At 44.2% G+C, this 23,213-nt stretch overlaps 1 long non-coding RNA gene across 1 annotated transcript in view; it reads left to right on the forward strand.

Annotated features, from left to right (window-relative positions):
• LOC114612270 overlaps nucleotides 1-16,431 on the forward strand; it is a 56,509-nt gene extending 40,078 nt beyond the window's left edge. The window contains exon 3 of the long non-coding RNA XR_003709974.1: nucleotides 16,124-16,431. This is a non-coding gene — a long non-coding RNA (uncharacterized LOC114612270). The remainder of the gene's footprint in view (nucleotides 1-16,123) is intronic.
• Nucleotides 16,432-23,213: the final 6,782 nt, after the last annotated feature.

Below are 23,213 nucleotides of genomic sequence, written 5' to 3' on the forward strand. Positions count from 1 at the left end.
ATTTGTGCTAGTTCCCTTCCCGCCTTGCTTGCTTCCCAAACACTCCCCCTTTTCTTTTTACTCTTTTTTTCTTCTGCCTTTTTATCTTCCCGTCATTCTCCTTTCTAAAAATCTATGTGGATTGTTTATTAGAAAGATGTCATGGGGTAAGGAGATAGCTCAGTGGGAGAGTGCTTACCTAGCAAGCCTAAAGCCTTAGTTTTGATCTCCTGAACTGAAGGAAAAAAAAAAACATTATTTAAAAATGAAAAAAAAAGTTAAGCAAATGAAGCCACCCTTCCCAGCCCCACCCTTTCTAGCCTTGCAGAAGAAAAGCAGTCAGAGGCAAGAAGCAAATGATTCAAACACTTTCTAGAGTGGCTCAAGCAGGATCCTATCTCCTCCTGGAGGGTATGAGCTTCCTGCTAGCCTCTGTGGCAAAAGACCAGAAAAGCTGCAAAGACTTGGGTGGCCTAATGGGGTGCTTGCCACAAGCGACCCACCAGGCCTTGCAGGTGATCGTGGCTGCCATTCTCCCAAAGAGGACGTCAAGTCAACCAGGAGGACCCAGGAAGAGCTGGCCTTCTAACTCCCCCAGGGAAAAAGACAAGTACGCCACAGGCTGATGAGATAGGCCCTGCTCCAAATGTCACCTCCCCCGCATTTTGATCTGGCACGAAATGAGTGTGGCCTGTGTACTTTTGTCTCCTTGCTCTCTCCCTTCCCCCACCCCCTCTTGATTTATCTCTGTGTGTATTGTATGTATGGCTGTTTACACATCCGAATGCACGAATGGAGAGATCAGCGTGTCTTCCCAGATAGTTCTCCACCCAGTCACCTTGTCATTTTGAGTCAGGGTCTCTCACTGAACTTGGCACTCACCAACTGGCTAGACAGTCTGGCCAGTGAACTCCAGGGATCCTTTTGACCCATCCCTCCTGAGATAGGACTAAAGATGAGCTGGATCACACCTAATTTTACATCGGTGACGGGAACCCAAACTCAGCCCCTCGTGCTTGCATGACAGATACTTTACCATCTCTCCAGCCCAGTTCTTTCTTTCCCTCTGTAACCTAAGCTGGCCTGGAAATCATATATAGCCCAGATTGGCCTTAAATTCTCATCCTCCTGTCTCTGCTTTCCAAATGCTAGGATTGGAGATGTGATTCATATAGCCACGATGTAGCCCTGACTCTAGAATTTCAGGAGGACAGGAACTTCCCCTGGGTACTCTGTTCGACTCTGGCCCGTGAGACATACAGCTCGGTGACCCAAGGACAGTAAATTGAGCCATTGCTTGGGTGCTTGAAGGGAAAGGAGGTCCTGGGCAATGGAGCAGGCTAGGGAGGAGTCCACAGGCTGCTTGTGGCTGCATTCTCTTGGAGATGGGGTCACCACTCTAAAGTGACCTTAACTCAGTAATCAGAGAAAACCCTGCTCACTCTCAGGTCTTCCTCTCCTTGTCATTCTGGAACAGTGGTCCTCTGCTTCTGGCTTCCATATTCTGGCCTGGCTTCTTGGAGCTTGACAATGTGGAGTGAAGTACGAGGATTCTGATTTCCAGAGGATCAAGGTGTTCTTGGTTGCCCGCCATGTGTGTCGATTGCATTCTGGTGATGAACCTCACTAATCATTCCCTCATAGTGTGTTATTAAAGCCCCTTGAGATGAGCCCTTGGATGTCCCATGGTTGACTGGGAGATGCAGGCCACACCCAAGGAGTTCGAAAGAGTTATAAAGCCGGGACTTCAAAACAGACTAGATAGTGCCCTGGAGTTTAGTTATAGGGCACAGCACCATGGCCTGAACCCATTCTATGCTGGTTCCCCTCTGTACCCTTAGGATGGGCTAAGTCCTGAAAGAACTGAGGCTGTCTCATTTGGACAGCCCCTGGACATGGGTATGGGAATCAGGAGGCTGGGCTCTGGGTCTTTTTGCCAGGAGATCTGTGTCCTAGGAACTCCAAATCAGGTCTTTCTGCTGGTTCAAACAAGCTTTTTTTTTTTCTTTCAGATAGACAAATGAACAGATAGCAGGCCTGAGTGCACCCAGCCTTTACCTCCCAGGGCAGCTGGGAAGTTTCAATGAAGATGTATTTAAAAAAACAAACTGCTGAACAGGAAGGGACCTTGCACACCCAAACGGGAAATAGTGCTGATATTGAAATAACGAATCTAATAAGCTGTTTATGGAAAGCATGCCAGAGCCCTTGTTAGCCAGAAAGCCCCCTGCTTGGCCACCACAGTGTATGCTTCCCTGGACAAGCAGATTTCTTGGGCTCCATCCTTCAGAATCTTTGGGAGAACATTAAATCAGATGTGTTAGACTAGTCCTGGCCTTGACTGCAGAGATTATACATGCAAAAACCTCTGAAGATAAATGTTATTTAATTGGGTAAACAATCTTAGTACAGTTTTTCTCCCCTGTGTTCTATCAAGGTACCACTGGCAAGGATAATGGGCAGGCTTTGAGAATTTTGTTTTCTGAGCTTGTGTTCATATGGACACATGTCCTGGCACATGCGCGACTCTGGGATAAACAGGTAGAGAACGGTGTGCTATGATACTTCAGGTAGGATACCCAGTGCTGGAGAGATGAGCTGACTATAGCACAGTGGTTCTCAATCTTCCTGATGCTGCTGCTCCATACTGTGGTGAACCCCCACCACCACCATAAAATTATTTTTGTATCTACTTCATAACTTTAGTTTTTCTACTGCTATTAATTGTAATGTAAATACTTGATATGCGGGATATCTGATATTCGACACCTGTGAAAGGGTTGTCTGACTCAAAAAGGGGGTTGGGGTCCAGGACCCCCAGGTTAAGAACCACTGCTATAGTGTCTGTCTTGGAAAGACACAGTCCAATCAAGAAGGGAGGTATTCGAATCCACGGGGTTCAAGTGTCTGTGTGGATTGTAGCTTATTGAGCATGGAGTGGAATGGTAGGGAAATCTTTATAGTCAGGAGGACAGAATGAGGTATGCGCTGCTAGTGTCTGTGGTCCTTCCTCAGTGCTTGACTTAACTGTCATCTGCTGCCAACTGACCATCTTTCTGCTGGTTTCCTTCTCTCTAGTGAGGACAGGTAGAATACTTATATTACACAGTGGGCCTGGGAAAGCATCAGTGTTCTTAATGGGTCTGTCTGGGTCAACCTTAAAATGACCCGAGTCCCAAGCTAGAAAATTGATTCATGCTCTTTGTCATGTCCTTGGCGAGCCCAGCCCACAGATACTTGCCCAGGACCAGCTCTGAACCAAGCATGTCTTGGGGAACTCACAATGAGCACCCATGCCTTCCCATCCATGAAAGTCAGTCTTGATGCTTGGGTGCAGCATCCAAAAAGCCTCACGGATAAGGCATGTGTGGTACTTAAGAGATGAAGACCAGCCTCCTAGCAAGAGGGACACAGCTCCCAAAGCACAAGCTGCCACTGGTACTTGGCTTCAGTGTGGGAACCACTGGGACATCTCCACCAGCTTCCTAGTCTCTGCCAGCAACGGTGACCGGAAAGGCACATAAGAGGTTAGGATAGTTATATCCCAAAGATAGAGGGAAACTGGAGATGAAGACAGAGCTCACTCTGCACTTATCACTAGCAAAAAGCAAATATATGTCATCGGTACCGGCGAAATTCCATGCTTCTAAATGAATGCTGAGGAACACGGAGCCGGTTTCCGAGTGACTTCTTGGAAATGGATTGTGGGTAAATAACATCTGCCTAAAGCTTGGGAACCTGATTTCCTTTGGTTTGTTTTTAAATGCTTTGACAATGTGGTTTGCTTTTTCTCCCCCCAACCCAGGGGGTGGGAGGGGAGTAAATAAAGACTGTCAATTAAGTAAGACCCACAGTCAAGCTGGTCTAAGAGCCTTCAGGCACCCAGGTTGGTGATGACAGACAGCAAATCAATATGAGACCAGATTTACTCCAAATGCACCTTATACAACCTTTCGTGATTGGGTATGTATCTCCCATCTCTCTAGAGCGTACACTGCCATCCTTCTGAAGAAAATTGTCAAAGTGAATGTGTGGATTATTTCTGCTTTGTCACTGTGCTGAGAGAAGATTATGACTGTTATTCTTTCTGGGTGATTAGGGTTCCTTCTCTAGCCTAGCAACAGACTGCAGCAAAGAGCAAGCAGTGCAGGCCAATAAACCAGTGGGGACAGTGTCAACAACAAAGGCCGACATGGAGGGAGGGACAGAGGGCAGAGCACCTCACCTTACTGGCTGGTTGGATGCCTGTGTCTGGAACCTGGAGAAGAGTCTCCTGGACTTACTGGATTGGTGGGCTACAGGTTTGATTGTGCGGGTAGTTGTCACTGTCCTGAATTAGTCACAAATGGTGTATTGTGACTCTATTTGTCTTTCTCTTTCTCTAAGAGAGTCTGTAAAGCAGAGGTGATGACCAACTGTTCCCGGGACTTGTGTGTGCTGACTCAGAAAGTCAGTTGTCTGGTGTACAAAGGAGCTTGAAGAACTGATGTGTGGGCATGCTGGTGTGTGGGCACGCTGGTCTATGAGCACGGTGGAGCTAAGAGACCCTGTGCTTGGGGCCAAGTAAATCCCCTTGTTCTCCATCTTGACATTCGAGACCCAGCTTTGGTAACTTCTAGAATGAAGGCCACAACTCAGAGAAATAGAAGAGAAGTCTTAGGAAGTGAAGTCTGGATGCCCCTAAGTTCACAGAAGAAATCCAAGCTGCTGTTTGCTGCTCAGAAGACAGGTCCAGAGAGCGGCGGTCATCCGTTCCAGTCACTGTCCCTACTAGCTCTCCTGCAGAACAGGCTGGTCTCTTGGGTTTGGAGGGCAACCAATGAGGGAAGATATTTTTAAAATCATGATTCTTATAATTTTATTGAGATAAATTTCACATAGTATATCATCATTATTAAGAAAAAAATTATAAACTTTATTACCAAAAACTCTTGCAAATAAAAATATCACACATCAAAATCAACCCAGACCCAGAGTCTGTATGTCTCAGCAGACTTCAGTACATTTAGAACAGTCATCCAGAATAGAAGCCGTGGAGCTTCACATTGAACACTCTTATTATTGAATATATTTGTGTATACTTTTTGTTTAAAAAATTTTAACAGAGAAATATGACTTTTAAAAGCATGCATACTTAGGTGGTGCCAAGTGCTATGTGCATACACTGCACAATGTCCAAATTAGATTCAATCTATCTTTCTCCTGGCTGGGGAGTGTGTTCAGGATGGTACAGTGCCTCATATACACTAAGCTCCAGATTTAATTTCTAGAATAATAATAAATAATAATAACAGAACAATGTATTCTTTAAAAGGTTTTAATTGCTCATGGTAAAATCATTTAAAATCCTTTATTTTTAAGTATATGATATACATACATGCACACATATGTATATGATGTATGTATACATGTATACATTATACACAGTGAAATAATACTACAGTTTTACAAAAAAATCCAACAAATACAGGGAAAGCTCTAGGTTCAGAGAAGAGACTTTTTAAAAACTTTAAAAACAAGTTAGCAGCTAAGTTAGCACAGCTTTGTAAAATACTTCCCTCGCATCCTTCAAAAGCCACGCTGCCTCTGCACATAAACCCTTGCTTGTGTTAAGGACCTGGATCAGTATCCCTCAACCTCCACAGCTGAAAGAAAAAGAGAAGGGTTGTGGGGAGTTTTAAGGACCATGTCCCTTTCTGCCTGAAGTATCTGTACATTCCCAGGAATGAGGCTCTGAGACTCATGGTGTTGCTGGCTACAGGATAAGAATTCTAGTTGGGTCTTTGGAGGCTTATCCTGATTTATGGTATGGCTCAGTTTTCATTTCCAACAAATTAGACAGGGAAATGACCCCTTCAAAATGAGGGGACAGTGTCTCACACATTTCTCAAACATTACTGGACTGGGGGTGAGTTAGTGACGAGTCACTCTTACTTCTTTTGATAAAGCATGCAGCCTTCATTCTTAGTTGCTCAACACTGATCCAGGGCCTCTGGGATCTGAAATCCCACTGAAGAGACCCTAAAGCCAGTGTTTATCAGGGGCTTGTATGGCTCCTTTGGTGTGATTTCTGTTGATGCAGTTACAAGTGATGCTAAATGTTTGGGGTCATCTGGTTTTTTTTCAGACACCGTGGACCATTTTTCAGAGTCAAGGAGACCAACCTTGGCAGATAGGAACGATAGCTCTTTCCTAGACAATTTGGGGTGAGGAAGTGGGCCATGAGGGGAGATCACCACTGTCATTTATAACTCTGTCCACCAACTCTGTACTCTGTCACCATCCCTGTGACAATGTGAAAGTTGGCTTTTCTTCCCCTGGTCACCCACAGCTCCACTTCCTTCCAAACAGATCTTAGGTGAGGAAGTAAGAGAATATGAGAGGATTGGTGTGAAATAAATAAGGTTGAGTCTTTTCTCAGATTTCTAAGCTGGAAATCAGCAAAACAAGGCTTGCTGGCAGGGGTGGTAGCGTGTTAGCTAAGTATAGACCGGAGGCAGGTACATCTGACAACCTCTGATATCTTTAAATGTCAAACTCACCACACAGCACAGATGGCATCGTGCCTGGGGATCGAACTCCCTTTAAAATACATTTCATGTAAATACATTTTTTGTGAAACCACAAGCTGTGTCTCTCAGTTTTGTTTTCAGCTGGCTTTGATAAAGAGATTGGTTGGCACCCTACAGCTAATTAAGCCGAGCTTTCCAGCTAACATCAATGAAAGGGCTAGGTGACTCTCAGAAGCACGCTCCACTCTTCAGGGTCCAGGGCCATCCACAGTGCCTTTGACATGGGGTAACAGATCCACCCTTCAGCCAAAAAAAGTTGCTTAGCCATAGTCTTGAGTTTACAAGCAGAGACACCCTGCTTTCTATGCAGATCCCCTGTGTAAGGCACCAGCGAGCTGGGTCAGGGTCAGCCTGCAGGAATATAATGTGCCTTTCCTCATAAGTTAGCCTTGCTTATATTGCAAACTCCTTCTGCTTGTTACATAGTTAATGTTTCACTGAAAAATCAATTTTATTTTTTTCTCTGTAGAAAGAAAAGCAAATGCAGCACTTTGAGACCCTAGCTTCCAGGATAAGCATCCTGAGTCGGGGTCTCTTCTGACTTTTGTCTAATCTGGCTCCTGCCTCTCAGTTGCAGCTATTTATAGACTTTTATTTTTAAAAATCTTGTTTAAAAAAAAAGAGCTTAATGTCTATACCCAACTCTATATCTGAGCCAGTCTAGACCTCTAAACATACTAATTTTGTTTTAACAAAATTATTGTCATCATTTTATAAATGATAGCTTGACTTCAAACAAAAGAGTAAATGAAGGGGAAAACCACATTTTATTTATTCATATGGATGTCTTTTAAACCAAACAAAGTTTAACCAGTTTTGGTGTTAACAAGTTCAAGTTGTGTGTGTGAAAGAAATAACAAGAAACCAGCTAGGTTACATGTCAAATAATTTTGCTAAAACATTAATTTTTAATACAGGAGAACTTTTAATTTATATATACTTTGCACAGAATATGAGATTTTTTTAAAAAAGATAATGTCTTGACCATTTATTCAGGAAGAGCTCAGGGCTGTGTAACCACCCTGCTCTTAAGAAATTCCCGGGTCACAAGCACGGTGGAGTGTGCACTTGAACTTTTCTGTTGTGGTGAAGCAGAGTGAAAAGGACAGAGGTTCTGAAGAAAGCCTTCAAACCCGTGTCATGCTTTGCTTTTTCCAGATGACTAAAACCATCATCATTTCCAAAGTCTCATGCAGGGCGATGAGGCTGTGTGGTTTTACAAAGGGTGGTAGGTGTTCATGGCAGACTTCTTCTGAGTTTGAGTGTCCAGTTTTGCTAAATGAGGAGGACAGGGAGGGTATTCTAAAGTCAAATTCTCACCAGATACTCACTGAAAATGACAGACTCTGGTGACCTCTTTTGTCTTGAAATTCCCTGTCTCTTGTAAACCACAGCATTGTTTCAAGTTGCTCTGTCTGTCTTTTGTTCACCGTTGGTGTGTTCCACGAGGCAAACTGCTTGCGTGGTGGGACACAATCTCGAAGGGCTGAGAGAACTAGAGCGAGAAGCTTCTGAATTTCAGGCAGGTTGCTAAACATCACTCTTGAATGGAAGATATTAACTCACTGGTGTTCGCCTCCGTTCCACATCACCAGAAGCAGTGTCGACCTTTCACTGGGAATCTTTTAGCTCGATCACAAACAAAACTGACTCCCTTGTTAATGACTTCAAATTCCTTCTGCTAAGCATCTTGACAATCTCTCTGTGCAGCCGTCCTCCCAAGCTTTTTGCTGTTTGGTTTGTGACCTCCTCTGTTTATTTCTGGGTGGTTGTTTATGCAGAAATTGACTTTCTGAAGAAACAATGACTCCTTAGACTCTGTGGGTGTTTCCTCTCTTTGCTACTTAAAGAAATTTCAAATGTGAACAGGTTATGCAGAGGCACAAGGGACAAGAAAGCCTCCACCAATTCCTAGATTGTCTGAGGTCAGGGAAGCACTGTGGCGTTTCCGTGGGCTTTGTCAAAGTGTTCCTCAATTTAACTCTCCAGAACAATGAGCAGAGACTTTGTCTGAAATAGATGTGAAAACCTGAGGTTTTCTGAACACAAATAACAAAGATTAAATACTTACAGAAATGCCTGAAAAACCGAGAGTGATGTGCAGGCTGCTGTGAACAATTCTGTCTCTCTCTGGACAACTGTTTGGGCTTTTAAGAACTCATTAATTCGATTGTAAGTGCCTCAGTGTTATCAGGAAAGTAGCTGTAGAAAATAGTTTCAGAATGTGTCATTTTCTCCTTGGTTTAATCTGAGGCAGTGTGTGGGCATACTGGTATTTTAAAAGGCTAAAAATGTACACATTGCTGTGTGTGTCTTCAAACCTGAGGGATGGTGACAAGCAGAGCTTTCTGAACTAATGTTCTGCTTGCCTCCAAGTCATTCTTGAGTCTTTAGGAAAGGGTCCTTTGCTGTCGGTGTCTCGTTGTAATGATACCCATTACAACAACAACAACAACAACAAAAGCAGAAAGAAAAGCCAGGCCAGCTTTCCGACGGGTCCTGATCTTAACATTTAACGCCTCATCAAATAAAGCCTTGAGTTTTCATTTTAGCTAGGTGTCATTCTTTATTTGTTTTTAATGAAATGATTTGTGGTGTAAGACTGCCGTTTGGTTTCAATATTAATATATTGCTTGAACTCCGTGGGCGTCGTTTATTTTCAGTAGTAAATAACGGCTTAACTGGTGATTTTTTTTTGTTTTGTTTTTCTTTTTACCTTGGTTTAATTCATTTGACTCCCAGGGAGTCTCATCTGCATTTTCAAGCTTTATCTGGTTTCTGTAATTTTTTATAAATTAATAATGATACAGCATGTCATTAAATGAGGTAGTCTCTGTCTCAGCATGGTTAGAATAGGAGAATGTCTCCTGGCTGGTTTCAAAATCCGATCAGCAGGTTAATCATTAATGATTCTTTTTTTTTTTCTACAAAAGACTGACTAGATTGTTTCAGAATATGAATTTACTAGAGTTCTGTTTTCAAAAATACACAACAATGTTCACATCTATGCATCTTTAACCTTAAAAGGGGTTAATTGGGTACAGAAATACCCTTGCTGTTTGTACTGTGGCTTCTTCATTTTCTCATTGACTGTAATTGGTAGCAAAAATGTTGAAAACAGTTTGGGAACAAAATGTCTGCTTACACCATGACAAAATTGGCCACAATTTGCCGATTGGGGTGATAACAAAAGCCCGCAACACAAAATAGGTAGAAAAACAGTTTGTTCGGTGATGTGAGACCACTGGAGAGTTCCTTTGGCAGGTTTTTTTTTCTCTCTCTCTCTCTCTCTTTTTTTTTTTATTCTGCTGTTCATGTTGTGATGGAAATACACGCAGAGAAGTCTCTGAGTTCCCTCCCAGCCTCATTAACCACTTCACTGTCTGGTTTCTTTTACAACTTCAGAGAACAACCTGCTCACCTGGCATCTGAAACAGGTCTTGGTTAAAAGCACCTGAACTTCTTCTGCATTTCATCCAGGTTCCTACTCAGAAATGTCTCCAAGCTCATGATTTTGATCTTTGAAAGGAGAATTTAATTATATTTCCTCCTTAAGTCTTCTATACAGAATTATAATATGGCTGTATTTTCACTTCTGAAAGTGTTAAACAAACATTACAGATTTTTTTTAAAGGTCTCTACCTGACCATACAACAGACCAAAAAATTAACAATTAAAAGTACAAATAAAGCCTCATGTTTGGACAAACTGTAGACAAACATGTTTTACATGAGGCAATACCTTTTCTTCTTCAAATGATAGAATTGAGTTAAATGTATTCTCCTCCTAAGCTGTTGTTTTGACTTCTCATGTTTGTGTGTGTGTGTGTGTGTGTGTACATACATGTGAGGCTCTTATTTTTTTTCCATCTCAAAAAGCTCAGACACTCCAGGACAATAGTTAGGATGAAGCTTCTGCTGATCTGATCTTTGTTTTCACAAATAAATACAAACAACTCAAACTGAAACCCGATGGCTTTGCTGATAATACATTAGCAGCCGCGGGGAAATTTTCTTCTTTTCAATGCTCTTTCACAACCCACATTCAGTTTCGGTAGGAAAATTATTAACCTTTTCAGCAGCTAAAAGAGGGGTGTACAATAGACAACTGGGTATGATTTTAAGCCTTTGGTTCTATTTTTAAGATTCAGGTACACAAAACCCCTTTTTCTTTCTTTCTTCTCTCCTTCCTTTGAGTAATTGCTTTCTTCCACAGTTACATAATTAGTCGCTGTGTTTTCAACCAGATCTCATGTTACAATGTTGACTTTTATTGTTGGGCAGAGGATTCCTAATGCCAGCTCTTCTACTGTTTGTTGCGACCTGGAGGAAACTTGAACTTGAATCTGTTTGTCTCTACTCTATTTCTCTCCTGTAGAATATAAGCACACCCCTCCCTGATATTTTTCAAAATCCAGTCAGGCCACATTTCACAGAGAGCACCTGGTTTGCTATCAGGAGGCAGCCCCAGGGTGGTGTCCGTGATGCTACCGAGAGCAGGATTGGCTTGCTGTTCTGCAGGTCTGCATGGCCAGGGGAGCAAATGGAGGCTGGGCTGGCAGGCTTTCTCCAACGATTGCAGTTGTGCAGGGTTGTGTGAGCAGGTGGGGATGAGGGGAGGTCGTGGTCAGGATCTTGAAAGTCTTGATTCTTCACCTGAAACAGAAAAGATCAGAACCTGGAGCACAGAGGCAGAACTCACAGGGTTCTGTTCTCCAAGCTAGGATGCTCACACCTTTTGGGAAGGTTATGTGTGAAAACTGGGTTTTACTGGTGTCTAACCAGCCTGTACTTCATGAACTTCCAGTCACCTTGTTGGCTTTGTAAGTCTCCACAGTCCCCAAGTACTCCTGCCTATGCCCCCAAATCTGCAAAGGTAACCATGGAAACTGAGGGATAAATATCTTACCTGTAACATATACTTACAACTTCCTAGGTTTTCTCTCCCTTTCTCTTCCTTCCTTCCTTCCTTCCTTCTTTCCTTCCTTCCTTCCTTCCTTCCTTCCTTCCTCCTTTCTTTCTTTCTTTCTTTCTTTCTTTCTTTCTTTCTTTCTTTCTTCCTTTCTCCGTTCTTTCCTTTGTCCTTTCTCTTCTCATACTTCCTGTACAAGGTTAAGCTTTTTGTTGTTGATGTTGTTATTGTTATTCAACAATTTTTTAACCTAATTTTTTGGCCTGCCCTCCTGTGCTTCCTACCTGTCTTAGTACTTTGCTCTGTCTGGTACCTATGCTCTGACACTTCACTGTGACCAGACTAAGAGGTGTGTGGCTTTGCATCTACTCTCTTTCCCGGGGTGACAGTAATGTGTGTAGAGCTGATGGCATGGCTCTATTCTTATTAAAAGGAAGTGCCAAGAGACCTCAGGGTCCCACATTCTCAGTAGGTCTATGTAGACCAAGGAGAGGAGGCAGTGATGGGTGCCTGGGCTGGCTAAACAGTTTGGTGTAGCAGATTTGAGGTTTGATCATGGGGTTGAGAGCCCTTCAGATCAGGTCTGTGCTGTGCAGATGCCCAATATCAAAAGCAGAAGATGGAGACTTCCATCTACAGTCTCCTCAAGCCTTGGAAGCCTTTTGAGTTGTCCATTTTTTCTGCCCACTGTGTACTGTATGGAGACTTTCAATACCCTAAGACAGAGCCTGAGTCCCTCCCAGAGCTGTTCCAACACACCCAGCTTCTCTTCTCTACCACTGACTGAGTACAGCATCCCATCTGCCAGATGATTGTTTTTCACCCAAGCCTTACATCCATTCTCTCAGAAAGATCTCTGGAAAGGGCCATCCACTGGGTGGCTTGAGAATAGTTACTGAAACTAGACACTAATATTTGGCTAAGTGTGGTCAATAGGGTTGGTGGAGGCTACATCTGTGTACAAGACTGTCACTTGGAGCAAACCATCACTTGCCACTGGTGGCCCTTGCATTTCTATTTCTGGGTGCTGTGAGGACAACCCGGGTTTTACCCTTAGAGTTTCCAAATCAGAAGACACAGGGGGAAGCTTGAAAGTTTGCATATCTAATGCATCCTCAGGTGATTTTATGCTGCTGCAGAGAGAATGGTCTGGTCCAGAGACCTGCACACTGAGAACTGCTGTCCAGGGACAGGGGCCACTGGCATGCTTGAAGGATTGTGGCTCTAGGTTGTTGCTGTTTGTCTTGAAGGCTGAGGTTCGTCTCACTTATTCCAACCCAACCTTGGAGTTGACTGCTGCTTTTCAAAGACCCATTGAATTTAGTGGGTTCTTAGTGACTATAGCAGGGCTGTCTATAACTTTGGCCTCTTAGTGACCACAACAGAGTTGTCTATAAATCTGCTAAAGTGTTCAAGAGGTTTTGTTCTTTGAAAAATAATTTTAAACTAGCAAAGATAGAAAAAGTAGCCAAAGGGAAGGGTATGGAAAGATGAGATCAGAAAATAACCTGGGAGACCAGACCTTTATTATCTGTACACCCTCTGCCCATTTTTACCTTTGGTGTACTCTGAGGCAATCCTTAGAGGTATCCAAGGACTACTAAAAAAGCCAACTTAAGAGATTCTTGAGGCTCTGGTATTGAATTTTTCATGAGCATCTGGTCATTCCAGGATACGCAGAATGTGATAACCAGGATGCTGGATGGGAAACTGGGTATGGCTGTCAAGCTCCTCCTCTGGATTTTGGGATCCCTGTGCTTTTGGCCCTGCCTGGTTGGTAAGAGATGGCCTTGGCACATCCTTCTGAGAGGACAGATTCCAGGCTTAGGTCAAAAACACACATCTGGCAGATGGGAAGCTGTACTCAGTCAGTGGTGGAGGAGAGAAGCTGGGTGTGTTGGAACAGCTTTGGGAGGACTCAGGCTCTGTCTTAGAGGCTTGAAAGCCTCCATACAGTACAAGTCACTTTCTGAGCTAGGAGCCTTCTGTAGAAGCCATGTCACCCCACTCAAGCCCCCAAAGGCTCTAAATATGCTCAGAAATACATGAATATAGTTCTGGACATAGGAACCCTGGTGAGAGAAAAGCTGGGGACATTGAGGGTTCATGCCTCATTCACTGTACAGACACCTCTAGCCTGAACTACGTTTCTGTTCCATGATGAGCACTTGCCTTCAGTATGGTGTGCATGGTCCCCAGGCTGTTCAGAACATCTTGGGGAAAAATAAAGGTGCGTATCCGTAGTGGGAACGGGGAGTTGCTGATAGCAAATGTTAAAGGTATACGAGAAGAGCAAAGCTCACCAAAGCAGAGAGCAGCATGGCCCTACATGTGACCATGTGACCTTCAGGCTCATCCCAATACTGGGGAGGAATGGGTAATTTCCACCGGCTTTCAGTGTCCATTTGATTATGGAAGACATTCCTGAAACTTGCTGAGAATTGGGAACAAACTTCTTACAGTATCTTACAAATAGACTAGCCTGGGCTTCTCCAATGATAACTAGATCGCCATCTAATATAGGGTTCACAGGAATTAGTTTCATTCATGCAAAAGCTCCCAGGTCAGCTTGTTCAGGCTCTGTAGTGATAATCTAGAATTTAAGAAACTTCTCAGGTTTGGCCACTAGCCCATGGGAACTAGGTGGGAAAGACCCAAGTCTTAGTCCAGCTGTACCCCTTCCAGTGTGACCTTGGAAAGGGTGTCCACTTCCTCCTTCTATGGCCTGGCCTGCTGTGTCTATAAGGGCCTATCACATCTGCAATTTCAGTTCCCACTTGGCTGGGTGTGCTATATTGTACCTGCCCAGGCTATTCCATTTGACTCTTGCATCCCACTCAGAAGGCAGGCTGGTGAGGACAGGGCAGTCAGCTATCTCTGCTACATGGGTAGAACTAAAGGAAACCAGTTTCTCCTTCCACCCATGTCAGCCACTGGTGCGTCACCCAGTTCCTGTTTCTCTTTGCCCACCCAGGAAGGCGCTGCAGATGAAATCCTGGGCCAGATGGCGGATACTGTGAGCCTGGTCAGAAAATGCTGGCTCACAGGACACAAAACGGGAAGCTGGTTTTCCCAAGAGATTCACCAGGGGAAGGGGGGTTGGTGGGTGCTGTTCCCCCGACTGTGTAGGTGTCACACAGACAGGTTCTTCAGCTTCCAGAAACTTCCCCACTGCCACTGACAATAGGGGCCTTTTAAAGAATAGCAAAGGCACTAAATGACCACAGTTGCCGATATCAACAGCCTGGACCCTCTACGAAGCTTTGTTCTTATGACTTGCAGACCAGAGAGGGTCCTTAGAAGAAGCTCAGCCGGAGCTCAGTGGCTGGGCAATCTGCCCTCCCTCTGCAGCACTTCCTAACTCCATGCAGCAGCGACAGTCATGTCGGGAAACACACAATACACCCGTCTGAGCAACTTTCCATATTTCCTGCCTCTCGTGTCCTTTGTACATTATGCATTGTGAAGGAATCTCTTGGGGGAACGGAACTATTCAAAAAATCATACAATCCCCTGCTCTGATGGTGCAGAAAAATGTGGGTCATTAACAACAGACCCTGGGACAGTACAAAGTCCTCTGGAGCTCAGGGTAAACCCAGGGTAGTATCTTAAATAGGCTGCTTGTGGAGGGGACAAGGGGATGTCCCAGGAAGTTTTGAGTGGTACTGCCTTCTCAGCTGTCAGCAGTGTTGTTCAGAATCACAGCTGGAAACGGTGGCCAGCTTAGATTTGACCTTGCTCCCTTGGGAGCGTTGTCTCCAACCATCTCATAGAAAACCTGTTCCATCGTTTGTGTGTGTGAATAGCAGATCTGAGTGCAGAGCTGGCTCTATGGGTCTACAGAATGCCTTTCGGGGGGCATGGCACCATTTGCATCTCTCTATCTACTGTGCCTTTGGAAATACCCTTTCACTTGTTTGGGAGAGCTGACAATGTGATCTGCAAACAGGGTGCACCTTGGGAGGCTGACCACAGGGGCCTTGAGCAACAATGCAGTTATGAATAGAACCACAGTCTTTCTGGAACTTTTGTCAGCCCTATACTGTCCTTGCCACCTTGGTATTGAATTTTTCATGAGCATCTGGCCATTCCAGAACCTCTCCTTGGTTGTGTGTGTGGAGAGGCTTGTGTTTTTTTTTCTCCTTCTCTCCTATGGAGGCTACTTGGCACAAGTACAAGTGAGTCCACAGTTATCTTCAGAGTCCGAGAGAGGAGGGGTGTTGAATTGGAATTCCCAGTGGATTTGCTTGAGGTCGCTTTGGGTCCTTGTGGGCAGAAGCTCAAGATATCATCACCTAGGGTGTCTTCTAAGTCCTGTATGAGTCTCCAGTAAAAATCAAGAACACAGAAGTAAAATCTCATAGCTTACTGGGCATCAGACCCCACAGGGAAGTCACAACACAGTGACTCTAAACAAGACAGTGGAATTCTGGGAACATTTGCCTTTCTGATCTTCCCTGAATGGTTTTTAAAGGGTTGTCACAGCTCACCACCACTGTTGGGTTTCGGATATCACTATATGAATAGTTGCGTTATTGATTTGATTCCCTGCTCACAGTGGCGTTTTTGATCTGTCTCCCTTTTCAGTTTCCATGTACTAGAGTGACTGTCACAGTGCGGTTGGCAGTGACCTATGTTTTTCTTGCATATTTTTGTTTCAGAATAACTGGGAGCTGAAACAGGAAGCCCCATGACACAGTTGATCGAAAATGACACAGACACAGAAAAATCAGGACGTGCCCCCAGCACCACCCCTACCTGCTGCCTGCTGATCACAGCTGGGAGGCCCGTGAAGGGTTTCCACCTGGGAATGGATTCTAACTACTCCGTGCTCATGGGTGATGGGCCTGCAGTGCTTTGGTGATGCTCTTTTACAGCTGGTTTGTTATTTTTTTAATTAATTAGCTAATCTATTATTTATTTATTGGCCCTCTTCCATGTCTTGGTCCTGTCTTCATTAAAAGCAAAACTAAAGAAAATGAAATTGTCTGTTACTTAGCTATCCACAAACACCAATTTAAAGGGCTCTAAGCTTGAACTTCAGCTAACTTTCTCCAAGGCTACTTGTCAAGATTATCATAACAGCACACATGGCATCTTTAAAGGTGTGTTGAGCTGGAATCTCATCTCTCAGCCATGTTTGTCCTATGTTTTATACCTTTCTAGAAAATCTTTCTAGATGGTCTCTCTAGAGCCGCTGTTGGCAAGCTGACAGTCAAGAACATTGGGATCTGTGTGGACATGTCGTCCCATCACATCTGGCAACTTACCTAGAGATAACTCTCAACTTTGAGCTTCAGTTGGAAACCCCAACTTTCTCCCTTTCCCCCTCTCTACCCCCACAGAATCACTGATTTATAGATTTGATCTATAATAGTTTCTTTGGGGTCTACTATGTACCATGTTCTGTTGGCAAAATAGCCTCTGCCTGCACCTCGCTAGCATGTTATAAGTAGGCTTGGCTCAAGAAGTGAAGAACGGGGAAGTCATGTGTCTACCGAGGACATTTCATTCAAATGTTCTGATTTCTCAAAGCCACTCCTCTTCTGAGGTCCTGTGACTGGCACTTGGATATCCCCTGAAATGGTTAAATGGCCAGTAATTCTTTCTACAGAGTACTCTTCACGTCCCCCAACTGTGAGTTGAACAAATTTACCATCCTGGGAATGTAGCCAAAGAGTCCATTTGTAGTCCCCTTTCCAGAGTCAATTGGTTTTCACTTCTGAGCTTAGCAGAAATCCAAGAATAACTCAGTGGCCGTGTTCGCTGCTTTGTACTTCTCAGCATCAGTTTGCTAATTGGTCATGGGGGCCATCACAGAGGCTCTGGGTGAACGACCCATGGATATTGTCCAGCCCTCTCCCAGTGTTCAGATTCTGGGAAGCCCTCCTGAACACCAAGTCCTGAGACAGCCTCACCCCTGCCATTTGTCTCTCTTATTTTCTGCCTTGGAATTAACTAGCATTAGAAATGACCTTCTTTGTTTATTTATTGTCTGTGGGTCTCACTGCCCCTCCCCCTCACAGTTTCCTCTTTATAGAGGCAAACATGCTGTCTCATAGCCAAGTCTGTCCCCAGCATCTGGCATCTACAGCAGATGTGTTGCCTAGGTCTGTCATCTCCTTGCTTCTCAGTAACAGGCATATCTGTATTGTAATCACAAGGTGAGGATAAGCCTCCATCTCTGGAGCTAGATGCTGGAGGCGAGGATCTAGGCTTGTCACAGCTCACCACCACTGCTGGATTTCTGATATCACTATATGAGTAGTTGTGTTATTGATTTGAGACCTTGGACTTTATTATTGAGAGCAAGTGTGCTCTTGACTCACAAGGAGCCTTCTAGCCTGCTACTCAGCAAGAGGGGTGGGTCACAAGATGATGGAGTGGGTCCAGATGCTCCTCAGAACCAACCTTCTTCTTGCTAATCTTGCCAATTCCAAGTTTGTTTGACTATATTCCTAGAAGATCAAAAATCACTGAGTTGTGGAAGAAATAAGTCTTCAGTGGGGTGTCTCTGCAATAGCTTTCCTCAGAGAAATGCCCTGGGACTGTTTTTCCTGTGCTAGTTCCATCTGTCTGGGCTCAAGCAGAGAGGAAGCAATGTGGAGGAATCACACAGAGAGCAGAGACGAAGCCCCCGAGGGTGGCCAAGAGCTTAGACACAGACATAGATTTGTGCATGTGCCCTGTAGAAGCTCAAGGAGTTCTCTCTGGGCATACCCTTATCCTGGTACAAGGGGTTTGTTTCCACGAGCAACAGCAAGCATGTCTCTTCCAGATAGCCTTCCCTGTCCTGTGTTCTCAAACAGAACACAGCCTACGCCTCATTGTCTCACTTCTGCTCAGTAGGGTGTTTATGGTAACAACAACAACAATAAAGGGGGTCACAGGCTTCAGGAAGACAAGACGCAACCCACACAGCATTGACTGGATAATTCCCTCTTAAGGATAAATTTTAAAAAGTAAAAGAGAATTGGCCATATAATTTCAGATGCCATTGAAGCAAAATTCTGACCCTGACCAGAGAGTGTAATTATTCACAGATTTTATATATATATATATATATATATATATATATATATATATATATATATAAAAATAAATATCACACATACACACACACACACATATATATATATACACACACACACACACACACACACACACACAACTCCAAAACTCGGAACATCCAGGACTCATCTGCACCCAAATCATCAGAATTTGGAAGTGAGAAGCATGAGAAATAAACACTGGTCTTTTGAGTTTTTTATTGTTTTGTGTACGTAAGTTTTTTGCCTTTGTGTATGTCTGTGTACCACGTGTGTACCATTTGTGTGCCTGGTGTCTGTGTGCCACATGTCTGCCTGGTGTCCAGTGAAATCAGAGAGGATGTGGGACCGGAGTTACAGACAATTGTGACCCACCATATGTGTGCTGGGGATTGAACCTGGGTCCTCTGGAAGAGCTACAAGTGCTCTGGCCACTGAGCCAACTCTGCCCTTCACACACATTTTTTAACACTTAGCCAAGATGGAGCAACACTAGTCCAGGAGCCTCTTCTATGTTACCATATCCTTCAGTTGATGTGACTCCTGGGCATTTAACACAACTGAGGAGCTGAATTCTTAATTCCTTTTCAGTTTTAGTTCTTTTAACCTAAGTTTCCCCTGTGACTGCCGCTCTCCTATTAAACAATGCAGAAGAAAAAAATATGTATGATATGTGTATATATATACATACACACATGCACACACACATGCACACACACGTGCACACACACGTGTGTGCACACACACACACACACACACACACACCATGAAAAGGCAATTTCATGAGAAGTACAGGAGCTAGCTTGGCACATGGGAGCAGTGAGCTCTCTTAGCTACAAGGGAAACTCTGGCAGTCAGGCAAGGAGTTTGGGTTAGCTCTCTCTGCCTGTTAACTTTGCAAAGGACTGCCCTCCTACCTCAAGCATCTATCTATAATTTGAGTCAGGCTTTGGGCAGCAGAAAAGGAAATATTCCTTACACTAGATGACTGAAAATAACCTAAAATATTTTGTAAAAAGTCCAAGGCCTGTCCTTTGGTGTTCATTTGGGACAATTCTTGCATCTGCGTTTTTGGAGACTTCACAGTGGAGAGGTAGCCTTCTGAACCCTTATGTATATTTATTGTAATCCAAGAATTTAAGAAAATTGGGAGAAGAGAGGTGGAAGTGCCACCACAAGGACTTACAGCACTGGAAATAGACTCATGTGGGGTTGAAAGACCATCTAGGTTCCATTCCTTGACCCCACATGGTGACTCATAATCATTTTCATTAACTGGGTCTGACGCCCTCTTCTGGCCTCTGCAGGTACCACACTCACCTAAGCACATATATACATGTAGCCAAGCACATTTATACACAGAAATCTTAATTTAATTTTAAAACAATGGACTCGGGGAGAGAGCTGAGCTAGCTCTACCAATGTGGGGTTAGAGATGAAGAGACAGAAGCCAAAGCTGAATCATTTTTTTCTTATCACTGAGACTGTCAGATTTCTTTCTTTCTATCTTCTTTTTTTTTTTTTTTAGGTTGGAGGGAAAGCACCTTAGACAGAAAATAATACTATTTTGAATTTCAGAGCTTTCCCTTTTTGAGCACTTTATCATCTTGGGTTTACTTTGCTCTTACACTGAGGCCCTTGGATCCGCAGGGGAGAGATTGAGAACACTGCTCGCTGCTCAGACAGACTTCCCTGAAAAGAGTTTTAAGGATTAAAAAGTGAAGGTTTAGGTTTTCACATCCTTGGCCACACTCAAATGCTCAGTGTCATAACTGAGAGAAGATGCGCAGAGGGTTTTTTTGTTTTGTTTTGTTTTGTTTTTTAAAGCCCCTACAGTAGGTTGTATAACCAGCCTACCAGCGTTGTGTCGTTTCACCTTGGCCTTCTCACCTTGAACCTGGGGATGTTTCTTCCTTGTGCAACCTGCGAGTTTAATAAATATTACTGCTGTGTCTCCTTGCAAGCTATTTTTTAAAAGATGATGGGTTAAAACATGGACAAGAGCCATGCTGTTCTCAGTGAAGAGACTAACTCTCAGGGACATCCTGGGGTCCAACCTCAGGCTAATGTTCTCACCACTCATCATCCTACTGGGTAGAATGGCAGTCATTCCAGACCACCTTTGACCATGGGAGGATACACTGAAGAATATGAGGTCTCCTGAGTGGCCTGGCCAACAGGTCAGCAGAAGTGCCAGGAGGTCGTGAGTTGGCCTTCTCTGGGTGATTGTGAATCCTAGACTCACTGCCATCGAGCCCACCTGGAACCATACATAGATAGGCTAGGAGGAGAGGTTTTCAAATGCTTTACTGAAAGTAAGACATGCTTTCTGGGGCATTCCCCTAATCGCCTGTGCTGGTGAAGCTCGTCAAAACAGGAAATGAGGTTAGCATGGAATGACTTTCTCTCAGAGAACTTATGTTGCCTCCCAGAGACCACCACGTTCTTCCCAAAAGCTTGTGGTCCAGTGTTACACCTTGCCAGGGTTTTCCTTGAAATGGGTGAGTGTCTAGTTTTCTGCAGACTTTCAGAACTGGCTCCTTTGGGAAAAGCTTGTTCCCAGCCTTTGGACTCCTTCCCCTCACTCTCATATTAGCATCTCTGAAGTGTTTGCAGGTTGGCGCGAAGCTAGATCTGCATATATGCCAACCACAGCAAGGCTGTGGTTAAGCCAAGGACTCTGCACACTTCCGAGGAGGGAGGCTTCACAAGTGCCATGGGTTGTAGGCAGTTCCTTCCAAAGCATGGCTCTTTGATCCTGTGTTTTCACAAAGATTCCAGGAAGAGAAAGCAACCTGAGGAGGTGGAAACCTCCGTGGGAACAATTTCTCCTCTGCTCCAGAGGGGGCATTTAAAGGCAGAAGGAACTAGGCTGGCCCCTTTCAAGTGAGGCACGCTGAGTACTTTGATGAAGCTGTCAAGAGCGATGAAGGTCTCACAGACTTGACAGGAATCTTGTTGGTTATCTTTGCTGAGGCCTTCTGGCAAAGGGCTCTAGTTGAACTCTCTAGACGCATGACTTTTTTTTCCCTAATACTAAAGTAATTTTGAGGTCAATTTGCCTTTATGTAGTTGAGGGAAAGTGTGCTCTTGACTCACAATGACTAAGTTAGACTGTAGTCTCCAAATACAAGACTCGATTTACCTCTTGGTGTCCACCCACCCACCCTCTGGGGTTCTCACTTGTGTAATCATGTTTTGTTTTATATATACACTTGACTTAGCAGGATCTCAAAAGCCAGCCTGAGTTCAAGGCTGGAACACTGTTTCCCTTCAGGCTCAGAGGCCCTGTGCATATGTGTCAGTGTGAGTGTCTGACCAGAAGAATTTGTAAACAGTCACCTTTCTAATAATCAACCCGGCTATCCAAACTCCAGTTAGTTCTTTTCTGGTGGCTTCCAGCATTATTTCAGAGTCTCTGGAGGTGGCATGATTATCTTTATTTAGGTTAAGGAAACTGAGTTTTAACAAGAATCAGTTTATCTCCTGTAACAAGATGGTGTGCCTTGGCTTAAAATCCAAGGTATCTGGGCTCACTAGTGAGTAGCTGTCACCATGCAACCAACCCTTCAAAAGGCCTATGTACATGGTCAATGACATCAAGGCATAGAGGAAGGGTCAATGACCTGTGCAGTCCTAGGCTTGGCTTGCTGCAACCCTCTGCCTGAGTCAAAATGGTGGTGGCGCCAGCGTTGACCACGAGCACCAGAATCAACCACTTCCACAGGCTCCCAGGGGACTCCAGAGAGTGAAGGTCAGACTGTCAGTACTGAGTCAGTTAGCAAAGGGCGTCTAAGTTCTTCAGGGTTCTAGGCTGAGCGGTGGAACAGGCTGTCAGACACAGACTCCTGGGACCCAAGGCAGCTCTCAGCTAAGGTGGGGAAATCTTTGAGAATCAGGTGGAACACAGAGATGGGATGGACTGGTAAACTACGAAAATACCTCCACACAAGTCATTGCTGGTGTTTGAAGAAGGAAAGAGAAAGAAAAGCAAATTGTCAGGAATAGTCATTGATATGCAGCACTCCTCCACATCAATTGTTATCCTGCCATCTTGGTCTTCTGGGCCTCTCTAGGTGTCCACAGCCCCCAGTTTGCTGAAGGCAGCCTATTTGTGCCAATTAGAAAGCAACATTCCTAAATTAGTCACTGCACAGTCACCCATGCTCAGAGAGGTCCTAGTCTGAGTAGGGCTGACTTAGGCTGGCACAGGCTTCCTCAAACCTTGTTTCTTATTTTATCTACAGGTTATTTTACAAACAGTAGCCCCTCACACCCCTTTGTGAGGGGCTTTAAGAAAGTTGTGTGTTACCTAGCAGCTTACCTGCCTCCTGCAGGGTTGCCTCAGCAGAAGGAAAGCCAATTTTGAGGCATGAGAATGAGTTTGCACACCTAAGTATGTGTCTGTGTTGGTGGGGAGATATGGTCATATGAGTACTGTGTGTGTGTACATGAGACATAGGTTGTGGTGCATATGACAATATGGACTGTGTGTCTGGTCCTTGAGTGTCTGTGGAATGCATGTCTATGGTGCATGTGTGGGTATGTGTTACATGTCTGCGGCATGTGTATACCTGGGTATATTTACACACCCATGCCTGTGTGGGTGAGTGGGTCCATGGGCTGATGTTAATGTAGACATCTCTGATACATGTAAATAGGTGAGTTGTGTGCCTACATGTATAATGTGGGTGTAGGTATG

This window comes from Grammomys surdaster, unplaced genomic scaffold (genome assembly GCF_004785775.1).
Source record: "Grammomys surdaster isolate TR1022 unplaced genomic scaffold, NIH_TR_1.0 129, whole genome shotgun sequence".
In the NCBI taxonomy this organism is placed as follows: domain Eukaryota; kingdom Metazoa; phylum Chordata; class Mammalia; order Rodentia; family Muridae; genus Grammomys; species Grammomys surdaster.